We start from the raw sequence: 8,797 nt of genomic DNA, 5'->3' as shown, positions 1-8,797 counted from the left end.
GTATGGTTCAAAGGTCACATCCCCAATATGAGCTTTACAGCCTGGTTAGCCCTTCACCAAAAACTCAGTACTAAGGACATGCTGATTTTTCTGGGCCAAAATAGGGAGATCAGATGCCCATTATGCTCGGCTGCATCTGAAAATATTGATCATTTATTCTTTCAGTGTTCGTATTCGGCCTGGATCTGGAGATCTGTACTATGGCGATTCAATATTAGAAGGAAACCAAAAAGAAAGCTTATGGAGGAAGAAGAATGGATGAGAACTACTTTTCCTGGTTCAAATCAACAGCCTGCCGCTATCCGTATAGCATTTACTTCCTCAATTTATCTCATATGACAGGAAAGAAATAATAGGTTACACGGAGCAGACAATTCTCACAAGCAAGTAATCCTGAGAAATATCCTCTACACTATCAGAAGCAGATGTATATTTATTAGATTAGATAGCCAAACCGGTAGCAGAGATCTGGCTTTTTCGAAGGCCTTCGATTTACCCCTGTTCAGGTCCCAGAAACCCACCAAAAGTTGTAAATGGGTCCATCCAGAACCTGGATGTGTCAAGCTAAACTGTGATGCGTCTTTGGCAAGCTCATCAGCCTCCATTGGGGTCTTTTGCGTACCAATGATAGTTCAGTTCTAGCCATGTATTCCCAGGACAAGATTCAAATGAGCATCCAGGAATTAGAGCTTGAAGCGATTTGTCATGGAGCCTCCCTGGCCTCCTCCCTTGATATTGATCGCCTTTGGATTGAGTCGGACTCTCTATTGGCAGTGAATGTAATCGAAGGCTCTGTCCCATGCCCGTGGAAGAAAAGACTACCATTAGCTCACCTGAAGAACACTATCTTAAAATTCGCTTCTTGGAAGGTGTCTTACATCTGGAGGGAAGCAAATCAACCTGCTGATTTTCTTTCAAAAGCTGATTGCCCTTTAAAAGGTTCTTGTATTCAAGAGGTGTCCCTCCCTCATCCTCTTTATGACTATGTCAAAGAGGATGATGAAGGAACCCTCTATTATAGATTGTAATATCTTTTTCTTTTCTTTTCTCTGTTCTCTGGTCTTGGGGTCTGCCTAACCCCGATTACTAATAATAATAAAAAACAACGAGATCTTCTCAGAGAGAATTTCACCAGCCTCGAATGCACACCGTAGTTACCGAGATCTTTCATGAAGGGTTTTCTTCATCCTCAGGGGTACACCAGGGTTCCACACCCATGCGAGCCTATGTGGCTGCACTTTCATGCAACAACCGTTCCGTGAAATGCCTTTTGAGATGCTCCCTAGCAAATCACTTTTTTATAGATTCAGTGATTTTAAAATCTAGGTGTCTATCCTTTCATACCTATAGGGCTGCAACTCGAGCCGGGTAAAACCCGACCCGCATCGACCCGACCCGAAAATAGCCTGGGTCGGGTTCAGGTTTCATGGGTTTCGGGTCGAGCCGGGTTCAGCATTCAAAAGCCCGCATGAATCTCGGGTCGAGCCGGGTTTGAAGGGGCCCGACCCGACCCGACCCGAGTTACATAAGTTATAGTATGTATATTTTTTTCTATTGTTAGTTAAAAGTTAAAGGGATAATTACATTTACACCCCCTCTAGTTTCTGACACATCCACTTCCACTCCTATAGTTTAAAACGTGACAAATACACCCTTGTAGTTTCAATTTGTTTAAGGTAGGCCCCCTCAGCGGAAGGTTCGTCCATAGATTGAAGGGTTAGGATGATTCGATGGAGCTGATTTTTTGGGCACACCCTAACTATGTCAAGACCCATCAAATGAACGCTTTGGATCATCCAAACAATGTGGGCCCACATTATTTGGATGATTTTTTGGTAGTGTTTGGATTCGGGTAGGGGCCCACATTATTTGGATGATCCAAAGCGTTCATTTGATGGGTCTTGACATAGATATGGTGTGCCCAAAAAATCAGCTCCATCAGATCATCCTAACCCTTCAATCTATGGACGAACCTTCAGCTGAGGGGGTAAACCTTAAACAAATTGAAACTACAGGGGTGTATTTGTCACGTTTTAAACTATAGGGGTGGAAGTGGATGTGTCAGAAACTAGAGGGGGTGTAAATGTAATTATCCCAAAGTTAAAAGTGAAAACCCACGTACCCACTGTTACTGTATGTGAGTGTAATTTCTGCTTCTATGAGTTGAGTTGATTCAAGTGTTTGATTCAGCATTGTTTGATTGTAATTACAACATTGTTTGATTACAACATTGTTTGATTCAAGTGTGATGTGAGTGTAATTACATCATTGTTTGATTCAAGTGTAATGTGAGTGTAATTTCTGCTTCTATGAGTTGAGTTGCCTTGCCAAACAAGAATTTTCCTTAAAAATTTGCGTCAACGTGAAAAAACCCGACCCGACCCGAACCGACCCGAGATTTATCATGGGTAGGGTCGGGTTTGGGAATCGTGGGTTTTCCGAAAAAAAACCCGACCCGACCCGACCCGAGATATTTCTCGGGTAGGGTTGGGTTCTCCAAAACCCGACCCACCCGATCCGAGTTGCAGCCCTACATACCTACACACATCTTGAGACTTTATTATCAAGATATGTGTATATTTTCTTTTCAATGCACCTTAACTAGCGCCACCAAAACACTAAAAATATTGCTGGCCAACAATTCAATAGTCATTATTATAGGCTAGTCTTCCAATTGCAGAAATCAGCACTTCAAAGTAAACCTGACCTAACATAGAGGCCCAAGTAAAAAAGACGGACGAATATATCATTTCCTTTTTTCCTTGTAGTCACTCTCGAGATGAGTGGTATCGAAAGCAACCCCTCACCTAACATAGGGGCCCAATCTTGAGTGAAATAAATACCACGACTTCCCTCTTTTGCAATAAGGATTTGGCTGTTGCATGTGAGAGCAGCCACCTTAGATGAAATAAATGAATAAGAAAAAATCTGAGCCTGTTTCTCACAAGCAACAGCCCAACCGCAAAATGCCTTATGCGATTATCACTAGCAAATCCCATAAAATTATAGTCAAGTACCTAACTTTTCAAGGCAGAAATCTGAAAAAGGTTTGATAGATTAAGGTGCTAAGATCATCCCATATACCCTGATTTAACGTTCGAGAACAAATCAACGGACTCAATCACATTCACGGGGCACATTTAGGTTTAAAAAGTGTAGGGCCTTCTGTTTCTTTCTTTCTAGGAAAACACTTTCATGGGAAACGGAATTTGATTGAAATAAAGTAAACAAATGATAATGACAAAAGCACCCTCCTATCTTCTATCAGTGTTAACGTTGCAAATAAATGCCATCTCGGGCACTCGTTAAGGGGAATTTAATTCCCATTGGGAATACGAATTTACATAAAAAAAGAGAGAGAAAATTATTTAAAAAATGCAAAGTTTTTGTTAAATTGTGAATGAAGGGCAGTGTAGACACCCCATTTTGACCGAACCCCAATTAACCCTTAAACATCTTGGTTAGAATAATTTTCCTCTAAATGATGGAATTAGCATTTCAAATTTTTGCCCTAGCGTAGTTTAAAACCTCAATAAGGTGTCTGCGAAATTTCGAATAAAATGGGTCAAGTTTACGCAAGTATCAAAACAAGGCTTTGTGAGGTTATTTGTAAAGGGGAGTGATATATCTAACAAGGGAGTGTCATTACCAACCCTTTGTGCAGCAAAAACAACATCCAAATGTTATCCCAATTCCTACCCGAGCCCCCCCTTTTTGCAAGGTAAAAAGTAGTCTCAAATATACCTGTAAGTGGGCTGTTCAGAGAAAAAGAGGGGGTAGAATACATCACCAGAGTGGGCTGTCTAGGGAAGAAAAAGATACAAGCTTTGTTACTTTTCCTAATTAATATCCCTTTCTTCTTACCTAGACCACCCTCTCTATAATGCAAAAAAGTAGTCATGATACACTTAAAGGGGCTGTACCTGGGGAAAAGGGGGGTTGAGTATATCATTTCCTACTTATTCCCCACCGAATTAGGGCTTGAGGGGGATTTTTCTTCATCAGCAAGAAAAAAGAAAAGAGGGGACCGGATTGGGTGGGTAGCCGCAAGAGAGAGCAGAGAGGGAGAGGAGAGCTGCTATCTCCGACCGCGCCTCCGGCAAATCCCACTATTGCTGCCACCATCGCTCCCTCCGACCATCTTCTCCTTCTTCTTCTTCCTCTTCTTCACTACCTCCAGCCGCATCCCCCATTTCTCTGCAACTCCGGCCGGCCACCTCCACCTCGAAACCCCTACCCATCAAACCCCCTCTCCCAGCCACCTCATCTCCGCCTCCATCCCATTTCTGCAACCCAACTCCATCGACCTCCACCCTCACCACCTCATCTTTAAATCCTAACCCGTCTCCTCAGCAACTCCGGCCGGCCATCTCCCTCCTCCGACCATCATCATCTCTGTCTGCCTTCGAGAGTTGACCACCACCTCCATTTTTCCATCACCATCACCCTTTTCATTTTCCCCACATCATCACCACCATTTTCAGCCACCCAAACCCACTTCAAAACCCATTTCCCTACATATTTCCTCCATTTCCACTATTAACACCACCATCTCCTCCATCAGCCACCACCCTCTTCTCAAACCATCATCTCCACCTCATTCTTCACAAATCCCTAATCCTTATCCCCAAATCCACCACCAGAGCCACCGATTCCATCCTCTCTGATTCCATTTCCGCCGGAGCTCCGGCCAAATCCCACCACCATCTCTCTAAAACCCATCTCATTTTTACCTCCTCAATCTCTCACCTCCATTGAAACCCATCTCCTCTGCTTTCATCCCTAATATCCAAACCCATTTTCCTCGCCCCAAATCTCAGCCATCTCCCTCCGACCTCCATTAAATCCGACCCAAACCATCATCTTCCCTCCTTCTTTTTCCTTCACCTGGTCAGCACCTTCACACCCGCACCGACCATAACCTCCATCTCCGGCAATCCCATCGGAGCTCCGACCAAATCAACACCACCATCTCCTTCTTCTTCTACATTTTTCTCCTCTTTTTTAAAACCCAAGACCCAAACCCATTTTTCTTAACCCCAACCCAACCGAGCTCCACCATCCATCTCCTATTCTCAGTTCAACCTATTCTCAACCCAGTTTTTTTTCATTACCAGTTCCCTCAAACCCATCTCAAAAAGAAAACCCTCATTACTCTTAGAAGCCCTTTTGATCATTCCTCACAGACTTCACAAAACCCCAAGCCTACCCCTTGAAATTGTATAGAAAATCCTCTTGGATCCGATTTCAAAAAGCAAAATCCCTCAAGGAAGAGGTCTGCAACTCTTTGGGGTGTGGGAGAAAGGAGGAATAAGATCAAGCTCAAATCACCACCACGATCTCCGGTGATCTCTCGTCAAATCCAACAACCCGCTCAACCTGGCGATCGTCGACCAATAGCACAATCGGCTCCATTTTTTCCAGCACCACCATTGGATATGGCAACTCACGGCAAAATCCATTGATTCTGGCCTGCCAATTTTCAGAGAGCATTGGAGAAGAAGAGGAAGTAGCAAATCAAAGCAACTTTCAGAAATCATATAATTTTCATGTGTTTTCATCAAGATTCCAGGTAATTTCTCATTCCTGTTATATCTGTGAATATTGGATGGCATATATCATTTAGAATAGTGTTGGTCTGTGAATCTGTACATGGATGGTGTTTGACCCAGGGATTTGGTTTTAACTTGGTTCTTGAATCTAACCTGGGGTTTAATTTCTGTTGAAAATGGATGGTGGAGTTATGGATGCTTATTTGATGTAGGGAATCAGATGGTTACTCTACTCCATGTCTTGGGTACGAGTACCATTTGATTTCACAGGAGACCCCGTGTCGAGGGTTTGATTGTATGCCTTATTTGATCTCGTTTCGTTGCCCCATGTCGAGGGTATAAATAGACGATTCATTTGATTTCAGGTTGGTATTCTGTCATATGATAGATGGTTGTTTATCTGTTGAATTAATTGGCTGTCTTCACCTATTGATTGGAAAATGAGGTATGCTAAGCGAGGCAAATTAGATGGTTCTTCATTATCCCATGTCGAGGGTATAGGTGCATGTATTATCTATATATATCCCTTGTAATTAGGTTGCAAAAATCTTGTTAAATGGATAATAATATGCTACTAGCATGAAGAGTGTGAGGAATCTAATTTTTCTCATTGCTGTGAGGATGTCATTTCCTTGAGACATTCACCTGTATTCCTAACTGAATGTGTTTTGGGCTCTCATTTCAGCGGACGATGAAGGCGCTAGCCCAAGCCCATCCTTAGGGGACTTGCTTAGTCCAAGTAGCATACCCCTCATTTGTATATAGGAGACTTGCCCAGTCTCATCAGAACCCTTGCTTACGTCATTTGTGTCTCGGAGACAAGCCTTGTCTCATATAGAGAGTTTTCCCTTTAGGAGGCTTACCTAGCCTCGTGTTAAAATGGCCTCCTCTTTTAGAGCGAGTCTTTGACTTTGTAGTGTTATTAGAGAGTCTCTGACTCATTTGTACTCCCTCCCTAGTGTTATTAGTTAGGAGTTTTTCCATTAGAGACTAACTCAGTCTTATAGAGCCTTCCCTGCTTGGGATCTTAGATTGTTTTCTCTTTTCTTGGGGCACTTCTTTACGTGTTGTGGTTCGTCTCTTTGAGACGCTGGTTGCTTGTTCGGGGTTTCCCCTTTAGCTTTAGGGCTTTGCCCTAGTTTGTGGTGTTACTTGCGTGTTCCCTTTAAGATTGAAAATATTTACAAATTCAGAGCATTGAAAGAGCTTTAAAATCCAAAAACATTAGAAATTTGAAACTCAAAAACATTTGAAAACTTTAAAAAATATCAAAAACATTTGAAAAATATTAAAACCCTTAAATCATTTAGAGAAGTTAAGTTTTTGTTAGTGTAGTTAGGAAGTTCGTTTCGAACTACGTTGGCTTGATCCCCTCTCACGAGGTACGTAGTGCAGCTTGGGATCTTTATCCCAAGTCCAGCCAAACTTTTGTAAATAAACTTTGAAAATCTTTCAAAAACCTTTGAAAACCTTGTTTTCCAAAGATCTTCCTCTAGAGTTAGGAGTTTGTCCTAGATAGAGAGTTTTAAAGTTAGGAGTTTGTCTTTTGTTGTGTGCTTGTTGTGTGTTTGTGTTAGAGTTAGGAGTTTGTCCTAGCTAGAAGCGCCTCCGTCCGGTCAGTTGGCGATTCACATCGCCGACTGATGACTAGGTCTAAGATGCGGTAGCAATCCTATTATTTTTCTTAGGGCGCACAGCCTAGTTACACATAGGTTGTAGGAACCACCTGCATTAGCTTAGGGCTAACCTGCATTTAGTTAGGGCATATAGGGTGTCCTAAAATCTACAATCCAATGGAATTTAAATAATCGTTCAAGAAGCTTTAATAACTAGTCCGGTCTTTTAGATCGAGTCTAAGATAGAGGTCTAGGTATCTTAGGCATCATAGCTTAGAATAGGCGCGAAGAACTACGTTGCCTTGATTCTCGTGGAGGCGGGGATACGTAGGCTTCTTTGGATGAACATCAGACCATCCAAGGACTCGGGCTAAATCGTTTAGAGTCTTATGTTTTGTTATGTTGTGTGTTTTGTTATGTTCTCTTACTTTCTTGTACTGATCCTATACCTTTAGCTGTAGCATGTATATGTTTGTTCACCAGAACTTAGACACCAGTTAGGTATGTCACTCATAACCTAGCTATGCTTAGGTGGCACATCCTTCATTTTGTTATGTGTATGCTTATTACTTTATCCTCAGGAAATGCATGTTTAGGTAGACGACTCCTGAGGATTGTTCACATTTCATATGATTTTCGCTCGAAACTCTTCGAGGTTAATAATAAATGGCATAAGAGACCAAGTGTTCGCACTCGGACGAATTGGGGGTGCTCTTCGGACCTTCCCCATTCGTAATCAGGCACGGACCTTTTGTATCTCTGGTTATCCGTTGCAGACAGAGCATTTATTTTGGTTCCATGGTGTATCCATGGATGGCGACTCTGAGTTATTTTTAGTTATATCTTGGTTTCGAGCCCTGGCTCCGGATCAGGATGTATCTCTTTCTTTTTATATCGCCACTCATGCTATGCTGTGAGGGTGGCAGCAGTTTCGAGAGTTCCTTGGTAGAACTCTCCTTCACATTGTGGAGATCGAGAGGGTGTTAGGGACTCGTTCCCTCACCGCCCTCGGATCGGGGTCCACAGGTAGACATTTCAAAATAATGACAGAGGGGCTGTCAGGTACTGTCAAGGACGAAAAATGACAAAAATACCCTTGTCTTTTAAAAACCTTCTCTCTCTCTCTCTGCAGGAATTTTATATGCTGCAAACAGTGAGTCTCACTTCAAAGATGATCCAAACCGTTCATTTATTGGACCATGACAAATATAGGATGTACCCGTATATCTCCACATGAAGATCCTAACCCTCAATTTTGTACAAGGACTGTACATTATATAGAAACCTTGAAATCGTTCATTTGTTGGGCCGCGACGTAAATAGGATGTCCTCCACCAATCATCTCCACAGAATGATCCTAACCCTCCCTTTTGTACAACAACTGTACATATTAGAAACCTCGATAGATCGGAAGGTTAGCATCATTATATCCTATGGAGATGATATGTGGTGTGTAGACTATCAACATTTTGGCCTAACAAATGAACAGCTTGGATCATCCTTTGAAGCGGGTCTCACTATACCTTTCAAAAAATATTGGACTTCATGTACGTTAATTAGATCGCACCATAGAAAATCTAGGTCTTTTAGATCTTTGAACTCGTTGTAGTTTTAAAAAATAAGGGGGTA

The 8,797-nt window shown here is 42.2% G+C and overlaps 1 long non-coding RNA gene across 1 annotated transcript; it reads right to left on the bottom strand.

Moving 5' to 3' along the window:
- Positions 1 to 278: 278 nt before the first annotated feature.
- LOC143845576 (uncharacterized) lies at positions 279 to 2,652 on the bottom strand. The gene is made up of 2 exons (XR_013234478.1): positions 2,539 to 2,652; positions 279 to 1,344 (listed from the first exon to the last, which is right to left on the bottom strand). It is a non-coding gene; the product is annotated as an uncharacterized LOC143845576 (long non-coding RNA).
- Positions 2,653 to 8,797: the final 6,145 nt, after the last annotated feature.

The sequence above is a fragment of the Tasmannia lanceolata genome, unplaced genomic scaffold (assembly GCF_043159265.1).
Source record: "Tasmannia lanceolata isolate RefF3 unplaced genomic scaffold, GAP_Taslan_0.1 ptg000015l, whole genome shotgun sequence".
NCBI lineage: Eukaryota > Viridiplantae > Streptophyta > Magnoliopsida > Canellales > Winteraceae > Tasmannia > Tasmannia lanceolata.
The sequence above is the reverse complement of the archived record's forward strand: the minus strand, read 5'-3'. Positions and strand labels throughout refer to the sequence as shown.